The 27,207-nt window shown below is 42.1% G+C and overlaps 1 protein-coding gene across 1 annotated transcript in view; it reads right to left on the reverse strand.

Moving 5' to 3' along the window:
• Nucleotides 1-27,207, reverse strand: part of ME1 (malic enzyme 1) — an 809,599-nt gene that overhangs the window by 738,766 nt on the left and 43,626 nt on the right. The gene's annotated exons all lie outside the window — the stretch shown is intronic.

A 27,207-nucleotide genomic window follows, 5' to 3' on the forward strand; every position in this document is an offset into this window, starting at 1 on the left:
TTGAAAGGGCGAGAAAAACATTACATTTAGACAACCCTTTTCTATAACACCTGAAAAAAAGAAAGGTTAATAACAACAGTGCAATCATCAGAATTATTGTGTTATGGTGCAGGTTCAAAGGAGACAACCAAGCAAGCAGCGAGTTGGTGAGAAAAACAATATGTTTAAATAACCCCTTTCCAAGATATATGAAAACAAGCAAGGGTAAGTCCCCCTGATCCCACCCACCCCCACCCCAACAATATGTTCGGACAAAACTTGTAAGAGCTGTTTCAAAAAAACCTGGCGCTAGAGTAAAAGAATTTAAATATACTTGTGAATCCTTTTCGTGTGACAGCATGTGAATCCGTGCCTGAGATATAGTGACATCTAAACCTGTCAAAGGAAACATGAACATAAACATATCCCCCCCCCCCCCCCCCCCCCCCACAGTGCAACCGGGCCCATTGGCAAAGTTATAGGCGGTCAAAATGTCAAACAGAACAATTGTTGTAGTAACCGCTTTCACTAGCTGGGGTGAAAAAAGAAAAGTCAGAACAACACATAAGCAAGTTAGGGCCCAAAGAACAATGAACAATACCAATTTTTTAAACTTTTTAAACTTAGCGTTCTTATCCAAACAGGTATGCTCCTTTAGGAGCCATTCCTCAGCCATTACCATGGCCAAAGTGACAGACAGTAAGTAGGTAAGTAACCTCTCCATTACTTTAACACAGTTCAATGAGATAGTCCAGGATCGTTCAGAACTCATACTGCTAATCAAGCAGCTGGCTGATGGTTTTCAGTAGCCAAATAGCTGCGCAGGGCTGGTGGAGAGTGGAAGTATTTTATGCCATGGGGCGTTTGAAGGCGCAGCTTGGCAGGGTAGAGTAAGGCTACCTGGCGTCCCTGTTCGTGTAATTGCGAGCACAAGGGGGCAAAATCCTTTCTTTGTTTTGTTACTTCAACAGAGAAGTCCTGGAACAACAACAGCTTGGAGTGCTCAAAGACAACTTCTTTGTGAGATCTGTAAGCCCTTAGGATTCTAAGTTTTTCCTGGAAGTTTAAGCATTTAAAAATAACCTGTCTGGGCTTCTGATTAGCATGTTCAAGAGTCCTTTCAGGCCCTATTCTGTGGGCTCTCTCCACGTCGATTGGCAGGATATCAGGGGGTAATCCCAATAACTTGGGGAATGTGAGGGCAGTAAACTCCAAGAGGTCCTTCCCTTTCACCGACTCAGGGACCCCCACAATGCGCAGATTGTTGCGCCGACTTCTGTTCTCTAAGTCGTCAACCCTCTCACGAAGAATTTGATTTTGCTTTAGTAATTGCTTAAGTGTTGTTTCAGAGGTGACCTGCCTGTCTTCGACATCTGAGATGCGGGTCTCAGCCGCACTTATGCGGGAGGAGAACTGGCGGACCTCGCTTGTGAGCGTGTCTACCCCAGATTGCAGGGAGTCCATTTTTGGGAGAAAGAAAGATTTAAGTTCTTGCAACAGAGACTTGTGATCCTGAGTGGGCGATGTTAAGCCCATTGTGTTTGTGTGAAATTCACTATGCACTTCTACACTGTGCTTTTGTTGTTTTTTGTCTGCTCTTGCCCTTTGACTCATGACTTCGTTAGTGGAGGGGGGTAGTCTCTGGAAATATTTATCTACTTTCATGTACCCTGATAAAGTGCCACTTGTTAGGGGTTATTGCAGGTATGTGACAAAAGTTCTGATATATAGTATGCCACCAATTCCGAGTGTGAGGACCTGAACAGATTAATATTGTGGCGTTGAGGGCCCTAACGGTGCGCAATGAGATGGGATTAGGCCCTGCTTACGGTGAGGGAATCACCAGCACAAGCTGTACAGTCCTTCGTTCGCGGCCGTGGGGCCCGCAAACAGTTAATGCGCTGATGAGTCTGAGCAGTTAGGTGGCTGGTGTTTAAATAAAATATGGCCCCCGGACAAGTTGGGCAGTTCAAGCAAGTGGTGCACACAGCCACGTGGCGGGCCGCGACCTCCACAGGCCTCAAACTTTTGGTATGTCTTCCCCAACCTATGTAGTGGGATCTCAGTGTATAAGGCACAGCGTTAAGGCAGAATCAGTGTTTCTCACTAACCGTAATAAAGCCGGATCGATGCGGTTTTACAGGGTGTAGTTAGGCCTCATGTAGCATGTCTCCCTCTCTGCTTCCAGTGGTTCTGCTGTCCAAAGTCTCTCTCTGCAATAACCCAGAGCCGAGATGTCCTGCTGTGAGAGTAATCAAAAAAAGCCCGGTCTTTCGGTGAGCACAGTGTGGAGGATTGTGGCGCCCTGCCACTCCGTGTGACTGCTCCGCCGATTGTTGCGTCCGGTGGAAAGGGAGGATGGAAAAGCCCTTCACAAAATACCTTTTGCTGGCGATAGCTACTATTAGCCCTCCCAGAGTGAGGAAAAGTCGTGGGGTACTAGAACGGTCCGTTTTTGAGGGGAAAAAGCAGAGTTTTTACTAATGTTGGAGCGGAGCTCCTTCTGCATGCGACCGTTCTACAGACCCGCCCACCAGAAGTCCCGAGAGTTTGTTTTTTTAAAAAGAATTGCATTAAAAAGGATGTTAATTTGTTTTAAATATATGTTTGGACTTGGAAGCCCAGGAGTGTACATGTTTTTTGTAGGACTCTATAGCAGCAGTTTTGCAACAATGTAAAAAGTTGCTACAAATATTGGTGCAAAACCAGGGGTGGACTGATCAGCCGGGCAAATAGTACCGAGGACCCAGCATGTAGGGGAGCCCACAAATGGCATATCCATGGCTCCTGGCGTGCTGCTTAAGCTGGGGCTGACAGCTGCCCTATCAGTAACTAAGTAGTTAACTGTGGGTTTAGTGGGTGCCCTGGCCCCAGAGTGAGGGCCTTGTGACTGGATGTGGGATTTGTTGCTCAGGGGGGCCTGTCAGGGGTCAGTCACTGTGAGGGTCATGGAGTGTGGGATCTAGCACTGGAGGTTGGGGGCCCTGTCTCTGGCCCTTGATGTTGGGGGTCCTGGAGGCTACCATGTTCATATGCATAAATTTGGGTCAGTGTGAGACAGTGGGGGCCCTTCCCTATATTTTGTCGGGGGCCCTGGTTGGTCTCAGTCTGCCCCTATGCAAAACACTGCTGCCATAGAGTGCTAAAAAGGCAAAAATGTTTGTAGCAATGTTCCACACATACACACCCCTGGGCTTCTATAAGCCTATTTAGATTCAATCTTCAACAAAAAGATATAAAGAGAGCAAAACAAATTTGATAATAGAAGTAAACTGCAACTAACGGAACTCTCTGCAAAAAGCAAAACACTTTGCACTTATGAATTATCACAGGGTAATTACTCTAACAGTAAGACTAGGAGGACTGAGGTCATGGAACATATTGCCATATTATGTGATTGGACAACATTAATGTCACTTTAAGCAATTAGTACATTATTAACAAGCAATGTGCATTTTCTTTTGTATCAGTTACTTTCCCCCCCCCCCCCAAAAAAAAAGGTTACTTGCTGCTCCCTTTCAGGTGAATAACCTGCATTTCATATTCAGCTATTTAAATTAAGTTAATCTTACCTTGTTGTTAAGCAACCCACACAATGTCAATGTAAACTAATCAGCTTTATCTGCTGTGTGATAGCGAAATCTAAGAACATTAGGAAATGAATATTGAGCAAAAATCAAACAGAGCAACATTTTAATATCCAGAGAATACACTCCACATGACTAAAGCAAACAATGGTTCACTAATAAATTGTACCTAATAACACTTGGGTTACACTAAAATAAACATGTCTGATAGTCCACAGACTGCACTAAGAGACGGTGGAAAGGTGCAGACAAGAGATACACGAGAGGAGGGAGGCCGCAATTCAAGAGGGGGCCACAGAAGAAAACTGAGCAGTGGGGCACAAGTAACACGATATGGGGAAGGAGATTTATAGCGAAGCTTCAGCATTTAAATCTGACCAGTCTTTATTGCATTTTTCAAATGGGAAACAGAGGACTAAACAGGTATAGTGTTATTAATCATCCACTTTGAATTAATGTTAAAGCACACAAAATTACCTCATAGAATTACATAGGACAACTTGACTACCCCCTGCTAGAGTGCATATGGGGTTTCTACTATGCATATATTGCCACCTGCGGTTTTGGATGCCAATTAAATAACTACAATTCTTGTAATATTTAAAAAAAATAAATAAAAAAAAAATAAAAAATTATATATATATATATATATATATATATATATATATATATACACACACACACACACACATAGATAAATTAGATAGATAGATTAGATAGTGTTTATAATCTAAAGGTTTAATTATTATTATTTTTTTTTTGGGGGGGGGGGTAAATTAATTCCATTAATCCATTCACAATGTCATGCTTGCCTAGAGGTTTCTGTAAGATTATTTCTATCTTGAAGATATTAGCACATATTATTGGTTTGCAGTTCTTAAAACTGAATTTGTGTCTGCAGAAATAACAAGCTGCATGTTCTTTTTGAATCTTGAAAGTTTAATTTTGCCTTTACTGTCCCTTTAATACCATTGCTCCCCTGCAAATCTATGTACACATAATAAACCCATACTATGTTTCAAGAAGCTCAATGAATAGAAGATTAGTACAAGGCCAGAAATGTCATATTTTTATTTTACTGCTCTGACAGCTCTTTACAATATTAAGTCAGATATGTAAGTGACCAACCAGTGTCCAGCAAGTGACTATTCCTCCTCTTTGCTTCTCTAAGAGTTAAGAATTTTTCACATTGATATTAAATTGATAATATATATTATTTTTATGTTTAACTTAATTGGCATTATTAAAAGGACAGTCTACACCAGATTTTTTATTGTTTTAAAAGATAGATAATCCCTTTATTACCCATTTCCCAGTTTTGCATAACCAACACAGTTATAATAATATACTTTTAACCTCTGTGATTATCTTGTATCTAAGCCTCTGCAAACTGCCCCTTTTTCAGTTCTTTTGACAGGATTGCAGTCTAGCCAATCAGTGCCTGCTCCCAGATAACTTCACGTGCACGAGCACAGTGTTATATATATATGAAATATGTGAACTAACACCCTCTAGTGGTGAAAAACTGTTAAAATGCAATCTGAAAGAGGTGGGCTTCAAGGTCTAAGAAATTAGCAAATGAACCACCTAGGTTAAACTTTCAATTAAGAATACCGAACAAAGCAAAATTGGTGATAAAAGTAAATTGGAAAATTGTTTAAAATTACATACTCTATCTGAATCATGAAAGTTTATTTTGGCCTAGACTGTCCCTTTAAATTAATATATAGTGCCTATTTATTAACTTTATTGTTATCCTAGTTTAATCTTGTTTAATAATTATGCTATTCTGCTTTAATTCACTGCTTATTTGTTTTCCTTATAAACCTTTCGAAAAAAGTTATTTCCGGTCTGCATCTACACAACTGCATAATCTCGTTTGGTTACAAATCTTTGCTTTTCCTTTCCGGACCACATCTTACCTTTCTCTGTATATCGCTACATTCATGCATTTACTTATTTTTTAGAGATTTGGACGACTCACAGAACCTAAGCTTTGCCCTGCTTTTTGATGATCTTCTGGACTATAGCTAGAGATCGAAGGGACAAGATATCCCTGGCAATAACTCCCTGGGGGCCTGCTCAACCTTGGTAGCCAACCCTTCTAGAATGTAGTACATTCTACCCTTACTCCTTCCTTATCAACGGAACATTCTTAAAAACCCAGTAGGCAATTTTCACAAATCAGTCATGTCAGGATCACTCAGTTTAATAGCTGGGGCAATTTCAGGGGTTCTTGGTGTACAGAAGGATTTTCTAGCTCCTTTGAGTGAAGTACTCATCTTTTTAACTTCACTGTTTGAGGCTGGAATGGCTTATAGATCTATTAATGTAAATAGATCACCTATTTCAGATGGTAATGAACTTTTTCAGAAATCCCCTATAGATCAACATATCTCCATGTGCAGACTTATGAAATCTATCAGATTTAAACTCTCTCCTACATCTAAATATCCACACTTTTGGTATGTTAATCTAATTTTCTCCCTATTTAACACTTGTCCAGATAAGTCTAGTCTCTCTCTAAAAAAACATAATTTATGCTTACCTGATAAATTCCTTTCTTCTGTAGTGTGATCAGTCCACGGGTCATCATTACTTGTGGGATATTAACTGCTCCCCTACAGGAAGTGCAAGAGGATTCACCCAGCAGAGTTGCTATATAGCTCCTCCCCTCTACGTCACCTCCAGTCATTCGACCAAGGACCAACGAGAAAGGAGAAGCCAAGGGTGTAGTGGTGACTGGAGTATAATTTAAAAAATATTTACCTGCCTTAAAAAACAGGGCGGGCCGTGGACTGATCACACTACAGAAGAAAGGAATTTATCAGGTAAGCATAAATTATGTTTTCTTCTGTTAAGTGTGATCAGTCCACGGGTCATCATTACTTGTGGGATACCAATACCAAAGCAAAAGTACACGGATGACGGGAGGGATAGGCAGGCTCTTTATACAGAAGGAACCACTGCCTGAAGAACCTTTCTCCCAAAAATAGCCTCCGAGGAAGCAAAAGTGTCAAATTTGGAAAATTTGGAAAAAGTATGAAGCGAAGACCAAGTTGCAGCCTTGCAAATCTGTTCAACAGAGGCCTCATTCTTAAAGGCCCAAGTGGAAGCCACAGCTCTAGTGGAATGAGCTGTAATTCTTTCAGGAGGCTGCTGTCCAGCAGTCTCATAAGCTAAACGAATTATGCTACGAAGCCAAAAAGAGAGAGAGGTAGCAGAAGCTTTTTGACCTCTCCTCTGACCAGAGTAAACGACAAACAGGGAAGACGTTTGTCGAAAATCTTTAGTTGCCTGTAAATAAAATTTAAGGGCACGAACTACATCCAGATTGTGCAAAAGACGTTCCTTCCTCGAAGAAGGATTTGGGCACAAGGATGGAACAACAATCTCCTGATTGATATTCCTGTTAGTGACTACCTTAGGTAAGAACCCAGGCTTAGTACGCAGAACTACCTTATCCGAGTGAAAAATCAAATAAGGAGAATCACAATGTAAGGCTGATAACTCAGAGACTCTTCGAGCCGAGGAAATAGCCATTAAAAATAGAACTTTCCAAGATAACAACTTTATATCAATGGAATGAAGGGGTTCAAACGGAACACCCTGTAAAACGTTAAGAACAAGGTTTAAACTCCATGGTGGAGCCACAGCTTTAAACACAGGTTTAATCCTGGCCAAAGCCTGACAAAAAGCCTGAACGTCTGGAACTTCTGACAGACGCTTGTGTAACAGAATGGACAGAGCTGAGATCTGTCCCTTTAAGGAACTAGCGGATAACCCCTTTTCTAAACCTTCTTGTAGAAAAGACAATATCCTAGGAATCCTAACCTTACTCCAAGAGTAACCTTTGGATTCGCACCAATATAGGTATTTACGCCATATTTTATGGTAAATCTTTCTGGTAACAGGCTTCCTAGCCTGTATTAAGGTATCAATAACTGACTCAGAAAAACCACGCTTTGATAAGATCAAGCGTTCAATTTCCAAGCAGTCAGCTTCAGAGAAGTTAGATTTTGATGTTTGAAAGGACCCTGAATCAGAAGGTCCTGTTTCAGAGGTAACGACCAAGGTGGACAGAATGACATGTCCACCAGATCTGTATACCAAGTCCTGCGTGGCCATGCAGGCGCTATTAGAATCACTGATGCTTTCTCCTGTTTGATTCTGGGAATCAATCGAGGAAGCATCGGGAAAGGTGGAAACACATGAGCCATCCTGAAGGTCCATGGTGCTGTCAAGGCATCTATCAGGACCGCTCCCGGATCCCTGGATCTGGACCCGTAGCGCGGAAGCTTGGCGTTCTGTCGAGACGCCATGAGATCTATCTCTGGTTTGCCCCAACGTCGAAGTATTTGGGCAAAGACCTCTGGATGAAGTTCCCACTCCCCCGGAAGAAAAGTCTGACGACTTAAGAAATCCGCCTCCCAGTTCTCCACTCCCGGGATGTGGATTGCAGACAGGTGGCAAGAGTGAGACTCTGCCCAGCGAATTATCTTCGATACTTCCATCATTGCTAGGGAGCTTCTTGTCCCTCCCTGATGGTTGATATAAGCTACAGTCGTGATGTTGTCCGACTGGAACCTGATGAACCCCCGAGTTGCTAACTGGGGCCAAGCCAGAAGAGCATTGAGGACTGCTCTCAATTCCAGAATGTGTATTGGAAGAAGACTCTCCTCCTGATTCCATAGTCCCTGAGCCTTCAGAGAATTCCAGACAGCGCCCCAACCTAGTAGGCTGGCGTCTGTTGTTACAATTGACCAGTCTGGCCTGCTGAATGGCATTCCCCTGGACAGATGTGGCCGATAAAGCCACCATAGAAGAGAATTTCTGGTCTCTTGAATGGAATGAAGGACACGGCATGCACTTTGAAGTTTTGTTAACCTGTCCTCTGTCAGGTAAATCTTCATTTCTACAGAATCTATCAGAGTCCCCAGGAAGGGAACTCTTGTGAGTGGAAAGAGAGAACTTTTCTCTTCGTTCACTTTCCATCCATGCGACCTTAGAAATGCCAGTACTATCTCTGTATGAGATTTGGCAGTTTGAAAGCTTGAAGCTTGTATCAGTATGTCGTCTAAGTACGGAGCTACTGAAATTCCTCGCGGTCTTAGTACCGCCAGAAGAGTGCCCAGAACCTTTGTGAAGATTCTTGGAGCCGTAGCCAGTCCGAATGGAAGAGCTACAAACTGGTAATGCCTGTCTAAAAAGGCAAACCTTAGATACCGGTAATGACTTCTGTGAATCGGTATGTGAAGGTAAGCATCCTTTAAATCCACTGTGGTCAAGTACTGACCCTCTTGGATCATGGGCAAAATTGTTCGAATAGTTTCCATCTTGAACGATGGAACTCTTAGGAATTTGTTTAGGATCTTTAAATCCAAGATTGGCCTGAAGGTTCCCTCTTTTTTGGGAACTACAAACAGATTTGAGTAAAACCCTTGTCCTTGTTCCAACCGCGGAACTGGATGGATCACTCCCATTAATAAAAGATCTTGTACGCAGCGTAGAAACGCTTCCTTCTTTGTTAGGTTTGTTGACAACCTTGACAGATGAAATCTCCCTCTTGGGGGAGAGGATTTGAAGTCCAGAAGGTATCCCTGAGATATGATCTCTAACGCCCAGGGATCCTGAACATCTCTTGCCCAAGCCTGGGCGAAGAGGGAAAGTCTGCCCCCCACTAGATCCGGTCCCGGATCGGGGGCCCTCAATTCATGCTGTCTTAGGGGCAGCAGCAGGTTTTCTGGCCTGTTTGCCCCTGTTCCAGGACTGGTTAGGTTTCCAGCCTTGTCTGTAGCGAGCAACAGCTCCTTCCTGTTTTGGTGCAGAGGAAGTTGATGCTGCTCCTGCTTTGAAATTACGAAAGGAACGAAAATTGGACTGTCTAGCCTTGGCTTTGGCCTTGTCCTGAGGCAGGGCATGACCTTTACCTCCTGTAATGTCATCAATAATCTCTTTCAAGCCGGGCCCGAATAAGGTCTGCCCTTTGAAAGGAATATTAAGCAATTTTGATTTAGAAGTAACATCAGCTGACCAGGATTTTAGCCACAGAGCTCTGCGTGCCTGAATGGCGAATCCTGAATTTTTAGCCGCAAGTTTAGTTAAATGTACTACGGCATCTGAAATAAATGAATTAGCTAACTTAAGGAATTTAAGTTTGTGTGTGATGTCATCTAGTGTGGATGATTGAAGTGTCTCTTCCAGAGACTCAAACCAAAATGCTGCTGCAGCCGTGACAGGCGCAATACATGCAAGAGGTTGCAATATAAACCCTTGTTGAACAAACATTTTCTTAAGGTAACCCTCTAATTTTTTATCCATTGGATCTGAAAAAGCACAGCTATCCTCCACTGGGATAGTGGTACGCTTAGCTAAAGTAGAAACTGCTCCCTCCACCTTAGGGACCATTTGCCATAAGTCCCGTGTGGCGGCGTCTATTGGAAACATTTTTCTGAATATAGGAGGGGGTGAGAAAGGCACACCGGGTCTATCCCACTCCTTAGTAACAATGTCAGTAAGTCTCTTAGGTATAGGAAAAACGTCAGTACTCGTCGGTACCGCAAAATATTTATCCAACCTACACATTTTTTCTGGGATTGCAACTGTGTTACAATCATTCAGAGCCGCTAATACCTCCCCTAGTAACACACGGAGGTTCTCAAGCTTAAATTTAAAATGTCTGAGTCCAGTTTATTTGGATCAGAACCGTCACCCACAGAATGAAGCTCTCCGTCTTCATGTTCTGCAAACTGTGATGCAGTATCAGACATGGCCCTTGCATTATCAGCGCACTCTGTTCTCATCCCAGAGTGATCACGTTTACCTCTTAGTTCTGGTAGTTTAGCCAAAACTTCAGTCATAACAGTAGCCATATCTTGTAATGTGATTTGTAATGGCCGCCCAGATGCACTCGGCGCTACAATATCACGCACCTCCTGAGCGGGAGATGCAGGTACTGACACGTGAGGCGAGTTAGTCGGCATAACTCTCCCCTCGTTGTTTGGTGAAATATGTTCAATTTGTACAGATTGACTATTTTTTAAAGTAGCATCAATACATTTAGTACATAAATTTCTATTGGGCTCCACTTTGGCATTAACACATATAGCACAGATATCTTCCTCTGAATCAGACATGTTTAACACACTAGCAAATAAACAGCAACTTGGAAATACTTTTCAAAGTAATTTACAAATAATATGAAAACGAACTGTGCCTTTAAGAAGCACAGAAAAATATTATAACAGATAAAATAATTAAGTTATAGCATCAATCTTTGTCAGAATATACAGTTTTAGCAAAGGATTGTTCCCCTCAGCAAATGATAACTAACCCAGGCAGCAGAAAAAAAATACACAAATAAACGTTTTTTATATCACAGTCAATACAATCAGCACAGCTCTGCTGTATGATTACTTCCCTCAAAAAAGACGCTTGAGATCCCTGAACTCTGTAGAGATGAACCGGATCATGCAGGAAGAAAATGAACCTCTGACTGAGTTTTTCTGATGCATAGTGAAAGCACCAAAATGGCCCCTCCCCCACACACATAACAGTGAGAGGGATCAGTGAACTGCTCTAATTTAAATCAAAACTATTGCCAAGTGGAAAAAAAGTGCCCAAAACATTTTTTCACCCAGTACCTCAGAGAAAAAAACGTTTTTACATGCCAGCAAAAAAACATTTTACCTCAATAATTAATTGTCATTTAAAACCTATTGCAAGTCCCTGCAAAATAGGTTAAGTCTATGTATACAGTTTAAAAGCCAGAGAAGTACCATTTCCCAGAAAACTGAAGTGTAAAATATACATACATGACAGCCTGATATCAGCTACATCTACTGCATTCAAGGCTGAGTTTACATTATAACGGTATGGCAGGATTTTCTCATCAATTCCATGTCAGAAAATAATAAACTGCTACATACCTCTTTGCAGATTAATCTGCCTGCTGTCCCCTGATCTGAAGTTTACCTCACTCCTCAGATGGCCGAGAAACAGCAATATGATCTTAACTACTCCGGCTAAAATCATAGAAAAACTCAGGTAGATTCTTCTTCAAATTCTACCAGAGAAGGAATAACACACTCCGGTGCTATTATAAAATAACAAACTTTTGATTGAAGATATAAAAACTAAATATATCACCATAGTCCTCTCACACATCCTATCTAGTCGTTGGGTGCAAGAGAATGACTGGGGGTGACGTAGAGGGGAGGAGCTATATAGCAACTCTGCTGGGTGAATCCTCTTGCACTTCCTGTAGGGGAGCAGTTAATATCCCACAAGTAATGATGACCCGTGGACTGATCACACTTAACAGAAGAAAATATATCTGCTAAACTAGCCACTTTGTTAAGTTTGTTGTCATGTAGACTGATCTAAAAGCAATAGATTACGATTCTAAAATGTTTTCTCCACAAGAAGTCTTTTTCCCTATATCTAGGACTAAATCTTCCTCCACTATGTGTTGTTGTCGTCCTTTGTCTAGTATGAGCTTAGAACTACTAGTCTTAGAAAGTCTTCCTCTAAACAACTTCTAATATCTTTCACTCATCTTTCTCTCTCTTCTACCACTATTTGTAGTTGGGTTAAGTGGGTGATACTTCATGCAAGAGTGCATGATTTTTTTCGCATTTCATTCCTTCAGAGGAGCTACAGCTTCTAAAGCATTTTAGAATTTTGGATCTCTTTTACACGCAGCAGACTGGGCCTCTGATTCAGTTTTTTGACAATTTTACTTTAAACCCATTTATCAAATCCCTACTAATTTATTATCATGACCAGTGTTTCCTCGAAGGCCAGATTTTTTGACCATACCTTGCTGTCTGCCATGTGTAGTGTTTTCTAGCTGCAGGGTGTGGTTCACTAATTTACTGTTTCACTGCTGGACTGCTCACAAAATCTGGCCTTAGAGGGAACATTGATCATGACCTACATGGCTCTGTCCTTGTAATAAAATTGGACTTCGCTCCAATACTTGGCTATAGACAATACATGATCTCCCAAATCTTCGGAGAGTCCTTCTAGTTTCTTGTCAGGGTCCTTACCGCAAGCTGCCTGTTGTGGCGAATGCAGGGCCCCCGGCAGGCCATCTCAGTGTCCCACATGAAGACACTGAGATCGGTCTGACTGGCAGCTGCCGCTCTCTAGGTGTGAGTTATTGTCCTAAGAATGTTCCTTCTTGCCGATTCCTGTTGCCTGTTCCTGATTCCTGTGCATACCCTGCCTCTGAAGCCAAGTATCCTTTGCTGTGATACCCGTGTATGCTTACCTTACTGCTGAGACCAAAGACCTTTGCTGTGATACCTGTGTATGCTTACCGCTTACCTTACTGCTGAGACCAAAGACTTCTGCTGTGATACCCGTGTATGCTTACCTTGCTGTTAAAAGGGACATGAAACCCAATTTTTTTCTCTTTCATGATTTATAAAAAGCATGCAATTTTAAGCAATTTTCTCATTTACTTCTATTATCTAATTTGCTTCATTCTCTTGATATACTTTGCTGAAAAGCATCTCGATAGGTTCAGTAGCTGCTGATTGGTTGCTGCACATAGATGCCTCGTGTGTTTGGCTCACCCACGTGCACTGCTTTTTCTTCAACAAAGGATATCTAAAGAATGAAGCAAAATATATAATAAAAGTAAATAGCAATATTGTTTAAAAACAGAATTTATGCTTACCTGATAAATTACTTTCTCTTGTTATGTATCGAGTCCACGGATTCATCCTTTACTTGTGGGATATTCTCCTTCTCAACAGGAAGTGGCAAAGAGAGCACACAGCAGAGCTGTCCATATAGCTCCCCCTCCAGCTCCACCCCCCAGTCATTCGACCGAAGGTTAGGAAGAAAAAGGAGAAACCATAGGGTGCAGTGGTGACTGTAGTTTAAACAAAAAAGCAACCTGACTTAATAGCCAGGGCGGGCCGTGGACTCGATACATCACAAGAGAAAGTAATTTATCAGGTAAGCATAAATTCTGTTTTCTCTTGTAAGATGTATCGAGTCCACGGATTCATCCTTTAGTTGTGGGATACCAATACCAAAGCTTTAGGACACAGATGAAGGGAGGGAACAAGACAGGTACCTTAAACGGAAGGCACCACTGCTTGTAAAACCTTTCTCCCAAAAATAGCCTCCGAAGAAGCAAAAGTATCGAATTTGTCAAATTTGGAAAAAGTATGCAGCGAAGACCAAGTCGCTGCCTTACAAATCTGTTCAAAAGAAGCCTTATTTTTAAAAGTCCATGTCGAAGCTACTGCTCTGGTAGAATGAGCAGTAATTGTTTCGGGAGGCTGCTGGCCAGCAGTCTCATAGGCCAAACGGATGATGCTTTTCAGCCAAAAGGAAAGAGGTAGCAGTCGCCTTCTGACCTCTCCTCTTACCAGAATAGATAACAAACAATGAAGGTGTTTGTCTGAAATCCTTAGTTGCTTGTAAATAGAACTTTAAAGCACGAACTACATCAAGATTATGTAACAGACGTTCCTTCATCGAAGAAGGATTAGGACACAGAGAAGGAACAACAATTTCCTGGTTAATATTCTTATTAGATACAACCTTAGGAAGAAAACCGGGTTTGGTAAGCAAAAGTACCTTATCTGCATGGAACACCAGGTAAGGTGAATCACACTGTAAAGCAGATAACTCTGAAACTCTTCGAGCAGAACAGATAGCTACCAAAAGCAAAACTTTCCAAGATAAAAGCTTAATATCTATGGAATGTAAAGGTTCAAAAGGGAACCCCTTGCAGAACTAAATTCAGACTCCATGGCGGAGCCACAGGTCTATAAACAGGCTTGATTCTGACTAAAGCCTGACTAAACGCTTGAACGTCTGGTACCTCTGCCAGACGTTTGTGTAAAAGAATAGACAAAGCAGATATCTGTCCTTTTAAGGAACTAGCTGATAATCCTTTCTCCAATCCTTCTTGGAGAAAGGACAATATCCTGGAAATCCTAACCTTACTCCATGAGTAACCCATGGATTCGCACCAAAAAATATATTTTCGCCAAATCTTATCGTAGATTTTCCTGGTGACAGGCTTTCTAGCCTGAATCAGGGTATCAACAACCGACTCAGAGAAACCACGCTTTGATAGAATTAGGCGTTCAATCTCCAAGCAGTCAGACGCAGAGAAATTAGATTTGGATGCTTGAAAGGACCTTGTATTAGAAGGTCCTGCCTCATTGGTAGTGTCCATGGTGGGACAGATGACATGTCCACTAGGTCTGCATACCAGGTCCTGCGTGGCCACGCAGGCGCTATCAGAATCACCGAAACCCTCTCCTGCTTGATTCTGGCAACCAGACGAGGGAGGAGAGGAAACGGTGGAAAAACATAGGCCAGATTGAAGGACCAAGGCGCTGCTAGAGCATCTATCAGCACCGCCTGAGGATCCCGGGACCTGGACCCGTGAAGAGGAAGTTTGGTGTTCTGACGGGACGCCATCAGATCCAATTCTGGAGTGCCCCATAGCCGAGTCAGCTGGGCAAATACCTCCGGGTGGAGTTCCCACTCCCCCAGGTGAAAAGTCTGACGAGTTAGAAAATCTGCCTCCCAGTTGTCTACTCCTGGTATGTGAATTGCTGAGAGATGGCAGGAGTGATCCTCCGCCCACCTGATTATTTTGGTTACTTCCGTCATTGCTAGGGAACTCCTTGTTCCCCCTTGATGATTGACGTAAGTTACAGTCGCGATGTTGTCCGACTATCGCCCTCAGTTCCAGAATGTTTATCGGGAGAAGAGCTTCTTCCCGAGAAGAGGAGTCCCAGACTGCACCCCAGCCCAACAGACTGGCGTCGGTCGTTACGATGATCCACTCTGGTCTGCGGAAACACATTCCCTGAGACAGGTGATCCTGAGACAACCACCAGAGAAGAGAATCTCTGGTCCAGCTGTATTTGAGGAGACAAATCTGCATAATCCCCATTCCACTGTTTGAGCATGCATAGTTGCAGTGGTCTGAGGTGTATCCGTGCAAAAGGGGACTATGTCCATTGCCGCTACCATTAATCCGATTGTCTCCATGCACTGAGCTACAGATGGCCGAGGAATGGAATGAAGGGCTCGGCAAGTGGTTAAGAGTTTTAACTTTCTGACCTATGTCAGAAATATTTTCATTTCTACCGAGTCTATCAGAGTTCCTAGGAAGTAAACTCTTGTGAGGGGGGAGAGAGAACTCTTTTTGATGTTCACCTTCCACCCGTGAGACCTCAGAAAGGCCAATACAATTTCCGTGTGAGACTTGGCTCTTTGGAAAGTCGATGCCTGAATTAAGATGTCGTCTAGATAAGGCGCCACTGCTATGCCCCGTGGTCTTAGCACCACCAGGAGGGACCCTAGCACCTTTGTGAAAATTCTGGGAGCAGTGGCCAACCCGAAAGGAAGAGCCACAAACTGGTAATGCTTGTCCAGAAAGGCGAACCTGAGAAACTGGTGATGATCTTTGTGGATAGGAATGTGCAGATACGCATCCTTTAAATCCACGGTGGTCATATATTGACCCTCCTGGATCATTGGTAAGATTGTCCGAATGTTCTCCATCTTGAATGATGGAACTCTGAGGAATTTGTTTAGAATTTTGAGATCCAGGATAGGTCTGAAAGTTCCTTCTTTCTTGGGAACCACAAACAGGTTTGAGTAAAAACCCAGCCCTTGTTCCGCAATTGGAACTGGGTGGATCACTCCCATTGTATGTAGGTCTTCTACACAGCGTAAGAACACCTCTTTCTTTGTCTGGTCTGAAGACAGACGAGAAATGTGGAACCTTCCCCTTGGAGGAGAGTCCTTGAATTCTAGAAGATATCCCTGGGATACAATCTCTAAGGCCCAGGGATCGAGTACATCTCTTGCCCAGGCCTGAGCGAAGAGAGAGAGTCTGCCCCCTACTAGATCCGGTCCTGGATCTGGGGCTACCCCTTCATGCTGTCTTAGAGGCAGCTGCAGGCTTCTTGGCCTGTTTACCTTTGTTCCAGCCCTGGTAAGGTTTCCAGGCTGACCTGGGTTGGGAAGCGTTACCCTCTTGCTTTGCAGCAGGGGAGGATGAAGCGAGACCGCTCCTGAAATTCCGAAAGGAACGAAAATTATTTTGTTTGTTCTTTATCTTGAAGGACTTGTCCTGAGGGAGAGCATGGCCTTTTCCCCCAGTGATTTCTGAAATAATCTCTTCAATTCAGGCCCGAAGAGGGTCTTTCCTTTGAAAGGGATGTTCAAGAGTTTGGATTTTGACGACACATCGGCCGACCAGGACTTTAGCCATAGCGCCCTGCGCGCTAAAATGGCGAAACCCGAGTTCTTTGCCGCTAACTTAGCTAGTTGGAAAGCGGCATCTGTGATAAAAGAATTAGCCAGCTTAAGAGCCTTAATTCTGTCCATAATGTCCTCATATGAGGTCTCCGTCTGGAGCGCATCTTCCAGCGCCTCGAATCAGAAAGCAGCTGCAGTAGTTACAGGAACAATGCACGCAATAGGTTGGAGAAGAAAACCTTGAACAAAAATTTTCTTAAGTAAACCCTCTAATTTTTTATCCATAGGGTCTTTGAAAGCACAACTGTCTTCAATTGGTATAGTTGTGCATTTAGCAAGTGAAGAAACAGCCCCCTCCACCTTAGGGACCGTCTGCCACGAGTCCCACATGGGGTCAGATATGGGGAACATTTTCTTAAAAACAGGAGGGGGAACAAAGGGAATACCTGGTCTATCCGCAATCCTCTTAGGGACCGGGAACACATCAGTGTAAACAGGAACTTCTAGGTACTTGTCCATTTTACACAATTTCTCTGGAACCACCATAGGGTCGCAGTCATCCAGAGTAACTAATACCTCCCTGAGCAATAAGCGGAGGTGTTCTAGTTTAAATTTAAAAGCCACTATATCTGAATCTGTCTGAGGAGAAACCTTTCCTGAATCGGAAATTTCTCCCTCAGAGAGCACATCCCTCACCCCAACTTCAGAGCGTTGTGAGTGTATATCGGATACGGCTACTAAAGCGTCAGAATGCTCAGTATCTGTTCTTAAAACAGAGCTATCACGCTTTGCAGGTAACACAGGCAGTTTAGATAAGAACTCTGAGAGGGTATTATTCATAACTGCCGCCAAGTCTTGTAAGGTAAAAGAGTTAGACGCACTAGAGGTGCTAGGCGTCGCTTGAGCGGGCGTAACTGGTTGGAACACTTGGGGAGAGATTGACGGGCTAACCTCGTTACCTTCTGTCTGAGAATCATCTTGGGCCACATTTTTAAGTGCAACAATATGTTCTTTAAAGTGTATAGACATTTCAGTACAAGTGGGACACATTCTGAGAGGGGGTTGCACCATGGCTTCTAAACACATTGAACAAGTATTTTCCTTGGTGTCAGACATGTTTAACAGACTAGTAGTAAAACAAGCAGGCTTGGAAATCACTTTAATCAAGTAAAAACACACTTTGAAAAAAAAAACGTTACTGTGCCTTTAAGAGATAAAAAAGGCACACAATTTTGCAAAACAGTGAAAAATGCAGCAAACTTTTTGAAATTTTTACAGTATGTACCTAAAGCATTAGTAAGATTGCATCACTAGCAATAAAAACGATTAACTCCTTAATGCCAAAACCGGATCGACAGTAAGCCAAAAAAACGGTTAAAAAACGTTCAGCACCTTGCCACAGCTCTTCTGTGGCCCTACCTGCCCTTAGGAACCAGATTTGTGGGGGAAAAGCTTCTTATAGGCCCTCAAACTGCAGCAGGACTCTCCATGTGAAACAGCCTGAACTTCTAGTCAAATATAACTGCACATCTGAGGTGCGAAATTAGGCCCCTCCCACCTCACTACGGTGCTCGTGAGGCCTAAAGAAACACTCCCAAGGGTTTTAATAATAGCCATGTGGGTAACAACCCCTGAAAGAAACCCAAAGGAACCTTCAAAGTGTCACAAAAAAACATAATTTATGCTTACCTGATAAATTCCTTTCTTCTGTTGTGTGATCAGTCCACGGGTCATCATTACTTCTGGGATATAACTCCTCCCCAACAGGAAATGCAAGAGGATTCACCCAGCAGAGCTGCATATAGCTCCTCCCCTCTACGTCACTCCCAGTCATTCGACCAAGAATCAACGAGAAAGGAGAAACCAAGGGTGAAGTGGTGACTGGAGTATAATTTAAAAAATATTTACCTGCCTTAAAAAACAGGGCGGGCCGTGGACTGATCACACAACAGAAGAAAGGAATTTATCAGGTAAGCATAAATTATGTTTTCTTCTGTTATGTGTGATCAGTCCACGGGTCATCATTACTTCTGGGATACCAATACCAAAGCAAAAGTACACGGATGACGGGAGGGATAGGCAGGCTCATTATACAGAAGGAACCACTGCCTGAAGAACCTTTCTCCCAAAAATAGCCTCCGAAGAAGCAAAAGTGTCAAATTTGTAAAATTTGGAAAAAGTATGAAGCGAAGACCAAGTTGCAGCCTTGCAAATCTGTTCAACAGAGGCCTCATTCTTAAAGGCCCAAGTGGAAGCCACAGCTCTAGTAGAATGAGCTGTAATTCTTTCAGGAGGCTGCTGTCCAGCAGTCTCATAGGCTAAACGAATTATGCTACGAAGCCAGAAGGAGAGAGAGGTAGCCGAAGCCTTATGACCTCTCCTCTGACCAGAGTACACGACAAACAGGGAAGACGTTTGTCGAAAATCCTTAGTTGCCTGCAAGTAGAACTTGAGGGCACGAACTACATCCAGATTGTGTAGAAGACGTTCCTTCTTTGAAGAAGGATTCGGGCACAGGGAAGGAACCACGATCTCTTGATTGATGTTCCTGTTAGTGACTACCTTAGGTAAGAACCCAGGTTTAGTACGCAGAACTACCTTATCTGAATGAAAAATCAAATAAGGAGAATCACAATGTAAAGCTGATAACTCAGAGACTCTCCGAGCCGAAGAAATAGCCATTAAAAATAACACTTTCCAAGATAACAACTTTATATCAACGGAATGAAGGGGTTCAAACGGAACTCCTTGTAGAACGTTAAGAACAAGGTTTAAACTCCATGGCGGAGCAACAGTTTTAAACACAGGCTTGATTCTAGCTAAAGCCTGACAAAAGGCCTGGACGTCTGGATTTTCTGACAGACGCCTGTGCAACAAGATGGACAGAGCTGAGATCTGTCCCTTTAATGAACTAGCCGATAAACCCTTTTCTAAACCTTCTTGTAGAAAGGACAATATCCTAGGAATCCTAACCTTACTCCAGGAGTAACCTTTGGATTCGCACCAGTATAGGTATTTACGCCATATCTTATGGTAAATCCTTCTGGTAACAGGCTTCCTAGCCTGTATCAGGGTATCAATAACCGACTCAGAAAAACCACGTTTTGATAAAATCAAGCGTTCAATTTCCAAGCAGTCAGCTTCAGAGAAGTTAGATTTTGATGTTTGAATGGACCCTGTATCAGAAGGTCCTGTCTTAGAGGTAGAGACCAAGGCGGACAGGATGACATGTCCACTAGATCTGCATACCAAGTCCTGCGTGGCCATGCAGGCGCTATTAGAATCACTGATGCTCTCTCCTGTTTGATTTTGGCAATCAATCGAGGAAGCAGCGGGAAGGGTGGAAACACATAAGCCATCCCGAAGTTCCAAGGTGCTGTCAAAGCATCTATCAGAACCGCTCCCGGATCCCTGGATCTGGACCCGTAGCGAGGAAGTTTGGCGTTCTGGCGAGACGCCATGAGATCTATCTCTGGTTTGCCCCAACGTCGAAGTATTTGGGCAAAGACCTCCGGATGAAGTTCCCACTCCCCCGGATGAAAAGTCTGGCGACTCAAGAAATCCGCCTCCCAGTTCTCCACTCCCGGGATGTGGATTGCTGACAGGTGGCAAGAGTGAGACTCTGCCCAGCGAATTATCTTTGATACTTCCATCATTGCTAGGGAGCTTCTTGTCCCTCCTTGATGGTTGATGTAAGCTACAGTCGTGATGTTGTCCGACTGAAACCTGATGAACCCCCGAGTTTTTAACTGGGGCCAAGCCAGAAGGGCATTGAGAACTGCTCTCAATTCCAAAATGTTTATTGGTAGGAGACTTTCCTCCTGATTCCATTGTCCCTGAGCCTTCAGAGAATTCCAGACAGCGCCCCAACCTAGTAGGCTGGCGTCTGTTGTTACAATTGTCCAGTCCGGCCTGCTGAATGGCATCCCCCTGGACAGATGTGGCCGAGAAAGCCACCATAGAAGAGAGTTTCTGGTCTCTTGATCCAGATTCAGAGTAGGGGACAAGTCTGAGTAATCCCCATTCCACTGACTCAGCATGCACAATTGCAGCGGTCTGAGATGTAGACGTGCAAAGGGTACTATGTCCATTGCTGCTACCATTAAGCCGATCACCTCCATGCATTGAGCTACTGACGGGAGTTGAATGGAATGAAGGACACGGCATGCATTTAGAAGCTTTGTTAATCTGTCTTCTGTCAGATAAATCTTCATTTCTACAGAATCTATAAGAGTCCCCAAGAATGGAACTCTTGTGAGAGGAAAGAGAGAACTCTTCTTTTCGTTCACTTTCCATCCATGCGACCTTAGAAATGCCAGAACTAACTCTGTATGAGACTTGGCAGTTAGAAAGCTTGAAGCTTGTATCAGAATGTCGTCTAGGTACGGAGCTACCGAAATTCCTCGCGGTCTTAGTACCGCCAGAAGGGCACCCAGAACCTTTGTGAAGATTCTTGGAGCCGTAGCCAATCCGAATGGAAGAGCTACAAACTGGTAATGCTTGTCTAAGAAGGCAAACCTTAGATACCGGTAATGATCTTTGTGAATCGGTATGTGAAGGTAAGCATCCTTTAAATCCACTGTGGTCATGTACTGACCCTTTTGGATCATGGGTAAGATTGTCCGAATAGTTTCCATTTTGAACGATGGAACTCTTAGGAATTTGTTTAGGATCTTTAAATCCAAGATTGGCCTGAAAGTTCCCTCTTTTTTGGGAACCACAAACAGGTTTGAGTAAAACCCTTGTCCTTGTTCCGACCGCGGAACCGGATGGATCACTCCCATTAATAACAGATCTTGTACACAGCGTAGAAACACTTCTTTCTTTATCTGGTTTGTTGACAACCTTGACAGATGAAATCTCCCTCTTGGGGGAGAGAATTTGAAGTCTAGAAGGTATCCCTGAGATATGATCTCTAGCGCCCAGGGATCCTGAACGTCTCTTGCCCAAGCCTGGGCGAAGAGAGAGAGTCTGCCCCCCACTAGATCCGGTCCCGGATCGGGGGCCCTCGATTCATGCTGTCTTAGGGGCAGCAGCAGGTTTCCTGGCCTGCTTGCCCTTGTTCCAGGACTGGTTAGGTTTCCAGCCTTGTCTGTAACGAGCAACGGCTCCTTCCTGTTTTGGTGCAGTGGAAGTTGGTGCTGCTCCTGCTTTGAAATTCCGAAAGGGACGAAAATTAGACTGTCTAGCCTTAGCTTTGGCTTTGTCTTGAGGCAGGGCGTGGCCCTTACCTCCTGTAATGTCAGCGATAATTTCTTTCAAACCGGGCCCAAATAAAGTTTGCCCTTTGAAAGGTATATTAAGTAATTTGGACTTAGAAGTTACATCAGCTGACCAGGATTTTAGCCACAGCGCCCTACGTGCCTGAATGGCGAATCCTGAGTTCTTAGCCGTAAGTTTGGTTAAATGTACTACGGCCTCCGAAATGAATGAATTAGCTAGTTTAAGGACTCTAAGCCTGTCCGTAATGTCGTCCAGCGTAGCTGAACTAAGGTTCTCTTCCAGAGACTCCATCCAAAATGCTGCCGCAGCCGTAATCGGCGCGATGCATGCAAGGGGTTGCAATATAAAACCTTGTTGAACAAACATTTTCTTAAGGTAACCCTCTAATTTTTTATCCATTGGATCTGAAAAAGCACAGCTATCCTCCACCGGGATAGTGGTACGCTTAGCTAAAGTAGAAACTGCTCCCTCCACCTTAGGGACCGTCTGCCATAAGTCCCGTGTGGTGGCGTCTATTGGAAACATCTTTCTAAATATTGGAGGGGGTGAGAACGGCACACCGGGTCTATCCCACTCCTTAGTAACAATTTCAGTTAGTCTCTTAGGTATAGGAAAAACGTCAGTACTCGCCGGTACCGCAAAGTATTTATCCAACCTACACAATTTCTCTGGTATTGCAACAGTGTTACAATCATTAAGAGCCGCTAAAACCTCCCCTAGTAATACACGGAGGTTCTCCAATTTAAATTTAAAATTTGAAATATCTGAATCCAATCTGTTTGGATCAGAACCGTCACCCACAGAATGAAGCTCTCCGTCCTCATGCTCTGCAAGCTGTGACGCAGTATCAGACATGGCTCTAGTATTATCAGCGCACTCTGTTCTCACCCCAGAGTGATCACGCTTGCCCCTTAGTTCTGGTAATTTAGCCAAAACTTCAGTCATAACAGTAGCCATATCTTGTAATGTTATCTGTAATGGCCGCCCAGATGTACTAGGCGCCACAATATCACACACCTCCCGGGCGGGAGATGCAGGTACTGACACGTGAGGCGAGTTAGTCGGCATAACTCTCCCCTCGCTGTTTGGTGAAATTTGTTCAATTTGTACAGATTGGCTTTTATTTAAAGTAGCATCAATACAGTTAGTACATAAATTTCTATTGGGCTCCACCTTGGCATTGGAACAAATGACACAGGTATCTTCCTCTGAATCAGACATGTTTAACACACTAGCAAATAAACTTGCAACTTGGTTACAATCTTATTTTACAAAAACGTACTGTGCCTCAAAGAAGCACTAAACGATTAAATGACAGTTGAAATAATGAACTGAAAAACTGTTATAGCATCAATCCTTGAAAACAACACAATTTTTAGCAAAGGTTTGTTCCCATTAGTAAAGTAACAATAATTAAATTTGAAACGTAAAAATAACAGAGCAACGTTTTTAATCACAGTCAATATATAAGTCTCACAGCTCTGCTGAGAGAATCTACCTCCCTTCAAAGAAGTTTGAAGACCCCTGAGTTCTGTTAGAGATGAACCGGATCATGCAGGAAATACAAGAGTAGCTGACTGGAAATTTTTGATGCGTAGCAAAGAGCGCCAAAAAAACGGCCCCTCCCCCTCACACACAGCAGTGAGAGAGAAACGAAACTGTCACAATTAAAACAAGCAACTGCCAAGTGGAAAAATAATGCCCAAACATTTATTCACTCAGTACCTCAGAAAATGCAAACGATTCTACATTCCAGCAAAAACGTTTAACATAATAAATACCTATTAAAAGGTTTAATGTACTTTTTACAGAGTAATTCCAGTGAAGTACCATCCCCAGAATACTGAAGTGTAGAGTATACATACATGTCATTATAACGGTATGGCAGGATTTTCTCATCAATTCCATTCAGAAAATAAAAACTGCTACATACCTCAATGCAGATTCATCTGCCCGCTGTCCCCTGATCTGAAGCTTTTACCTCCCTCAGATGGCCGAGAAACAGCAATATGATCTTAACTACTCCGGCTAAAATCATAGTAAAAACTCTGGTAGATTCTTCTTCCAACTCTGCCAGAGAGGCAATAACACGCTCCGGTGCTATTGTAAAATAACAAACTTTTGATTGAAGTTATAAAAACTAAGTATAATCACCATAGTCCTCTCACACATCCTATCTAGTCGTTGGGTGCAAGAGAATGACTGGGAGTGACGTAGAGGGGAGGAGCTATATGCAGCTCTGCTGGGTGAATCCTCTTGCATTTCCTGTTGGGGAGGAGTTATATCCCAGAAGTAATGATGACCCGTGGACTGATCACACATAACAGAAGAAAACGATATTTTCAATAAAAACCGTTTGCCTTGAAAGTATTGTCAACCAGCATAAACTAGCCCTGTCATATAAGCTAGAAATTACATACTTAGTCTCTGAATACAGCTTACCCTTCCCTCATGGAGATATTATCAGTCTTTTCTAGCATTATCACAGTCTTGTCTAGAAATAAATGACTGAACATACCTTATTGCAGCCTAACCTGAAAACCGTTCCCCCCAACTGAAGTTTTCTTGCACTCCTCAGTCCTTTGTGGGAACAGCAGTGGATTTTAGTTACAACATGCTAAAATCATCTTCCTCCCTGCAGAAATCTTCATCTCCTTTCTGTTAGAGAGTAAATAGTACACACCGGTACCACTTAAAATAACAAACTCTTGCTTGTAGAAAATAAAAACTACATTTTTTCCACCACATTCACTTTACCCTTCCGATTGCTTAGAGCCGGCAAAGAGAATGACTGGGGGTGGAGCTGGAGGGGGAGCTATATGGACAGCTCTGCTGTGTGCTCTCTTTGCCACTTCCTGTTGGGAAGGAGAATATCCCACAAGTAAAGGATGAATCCGTGGACTCGATACATCTTACAAGAGAAATTGTATTTTCTACTTGAATCATTAAATAAAGTTTATTCTAGAAAAGACTTTGTTTTGGTTTTCCATTCCTGCATACTGCGTTCCATACACCTCCCCTCACCCTCACATTTCTACAATTTGAAGACACTTAAGACTTTATCATCTATCATATATTTGTTTATATTCTGATGCTTTTCATAAACTTTTGTAATGTTTTTTGGACTGCAGTTTTTTTTTTTAGATTGGAACGTACTCTTTTTTGCATCAAAGAGCAAAGAGGAGGAATAGACACTTGCTGGACACTTTATGGTTATCCGGACTTCTCTGGTTGGTCACTTACATATCTGACCACTCAAGGATCACTTTCAATAAGAAATTTAGGACTTTAAAAGCACATTAAACAGTAAATAATGACATGCTTGACAGAATGATGTATTCAAATATAGCCTTAGAATGATATATAGTTTTTTTTATATTTATTTATTAGTTATTTAAATATTGAAGATATAAGTGTAAAAGTAGACTAGTGCATTCAGCATTTTCATTCAATGCTGAATGCAGATTTTCGAGATGTTCAGATCTTTTCGGTGACAATTTTTTTTCTTGCGAAAGTTAAAAATCACACTAAACTCTGCTTCACGTTCTCAAGAAAAAATGTTACTCTGAAAAGATCCAAACATCAAAAAAAAGTCCACCTACTTCCGCACTGAATAAAAATGCTGAATGCACTGGTCTACTTTACACATATCTTCAATATTTAAATAACTAATACAAATCTATATATCATTCTAAGGTTTTTCTTTACTTTGAATACATCATTCTGTCTTGCATGTATTTACTGTTTAATATGCTTTTAAAGCCCTAAATTGCTTATTGAAACATAGTCCTGATTAGAAACAAACTATTGGTTACTAAGACACTACTAACTTGTGATGCAGGAATATCGTTTCTTATATGATTGATCAGCTAACTCATGTGCTGTAATCAATAGGTAAAAGATAGGGGGTGCTGTGTACTGGAATGAAGACTAGAAGAATCAGTTAACAACTGATATTGGTGTACACTTAGATAGCACTCACATTCCTGCTCATAAATTAATGAGATAGATAAGTTTCAGACACTGGGATGGAGTCTAGAGCACACAAATTAAAATATAACTTTTAATAAAAAAAAAATTAAAATGATGTATTTACAAAAGGACACACATTTAAAATCAGCGTTAGCATCATATTGGTTTATATACTCTGTAAATGGCCTCGCGTGGGGTTACCTTCTGGTTATATAATATGGAACTCGGTATACTCTAATTGAATTGGCTTAAGTGAAAGTCAATAATAGATATTAGTTTAGCCCATAAAATATAGGTCCAAAATACTATGGCTAGTAATATCACAGCTGTTTGAATTAAATAGAGATCAAGATGGTGTACTGGTGTAGTTTATTTCATCTTGGATTACGTAACGTAATTCTTGCTGACTATGCAATTGATTTATATCATGGCTTAGAGGTGTCAGAAGAAATGGTAACGTCACTGACTAGTTCGGTAGATAAATCTATGTTAATTGTTAAGATAGTGTATTCTTGTGAACTGAATGTCACTTATAGTGTACTATAAGTGACATTCAGTTCACAAGAATACACTATCTTAACAATTAACATAGATTTATCTACCGAACTAGTCAGTGACGTTACCATTTCTTCTGACACCTCTAAGCCATGATATAAATGGTGAATAAATCAATTGCATAGTCAGCAAGAATTACGTTACGTAATCCAAGATGAAATAAACTACACCAGTACACCATCTTGATCTCTATTTAATTCAAACAGCTGTGATATTACTAGCCATAGTATTTTGGACCTATATTTTATGGGCTAAACTAATATCTATTATTGACTTTCACTTAAGCCAATACAATTAGAGTATACCGAGTTCCATATTATCTAACCAGAAGGTAACCCCACGCAAGGCCATTTACAGAGTATATAAACCAATATGATGCTAACGTTGATTTTAAATGTGTGTCCTTTTGTAAATACATCATTTTAAATTTTATTTTTATAAAAAGTTATATTTTAATTTGTGTGCTCTAGACTCCATCCCAGTGTCTGAAACTAATCTATCTCATTAATTTATGAGCAGGAATGTGAGTGCTATCTAAGTGTACACCAATATCAGTTGTTTACTGATTCTTATAGTCCTGATTAGATACATTTGTCAACTTTATTACCCAGTGGTAACCAAAAATAAAGGCTAGAGAAAC

The sequence above is a fragment of the Bombina bombina genome, chromosome 4 (assembly GCF_027579735.1).
Source record: "Bombina bombina isolate aBomBom1 chromosome 4, aBomBom1.pri, whole genome shotgun sequence".
Classification (NCBI taxonomy): Eukaryota; Metazoa; Chordata; class Amphibia; order Anura; family Bombinatoridae; genus Bombina; species Bombina bombina.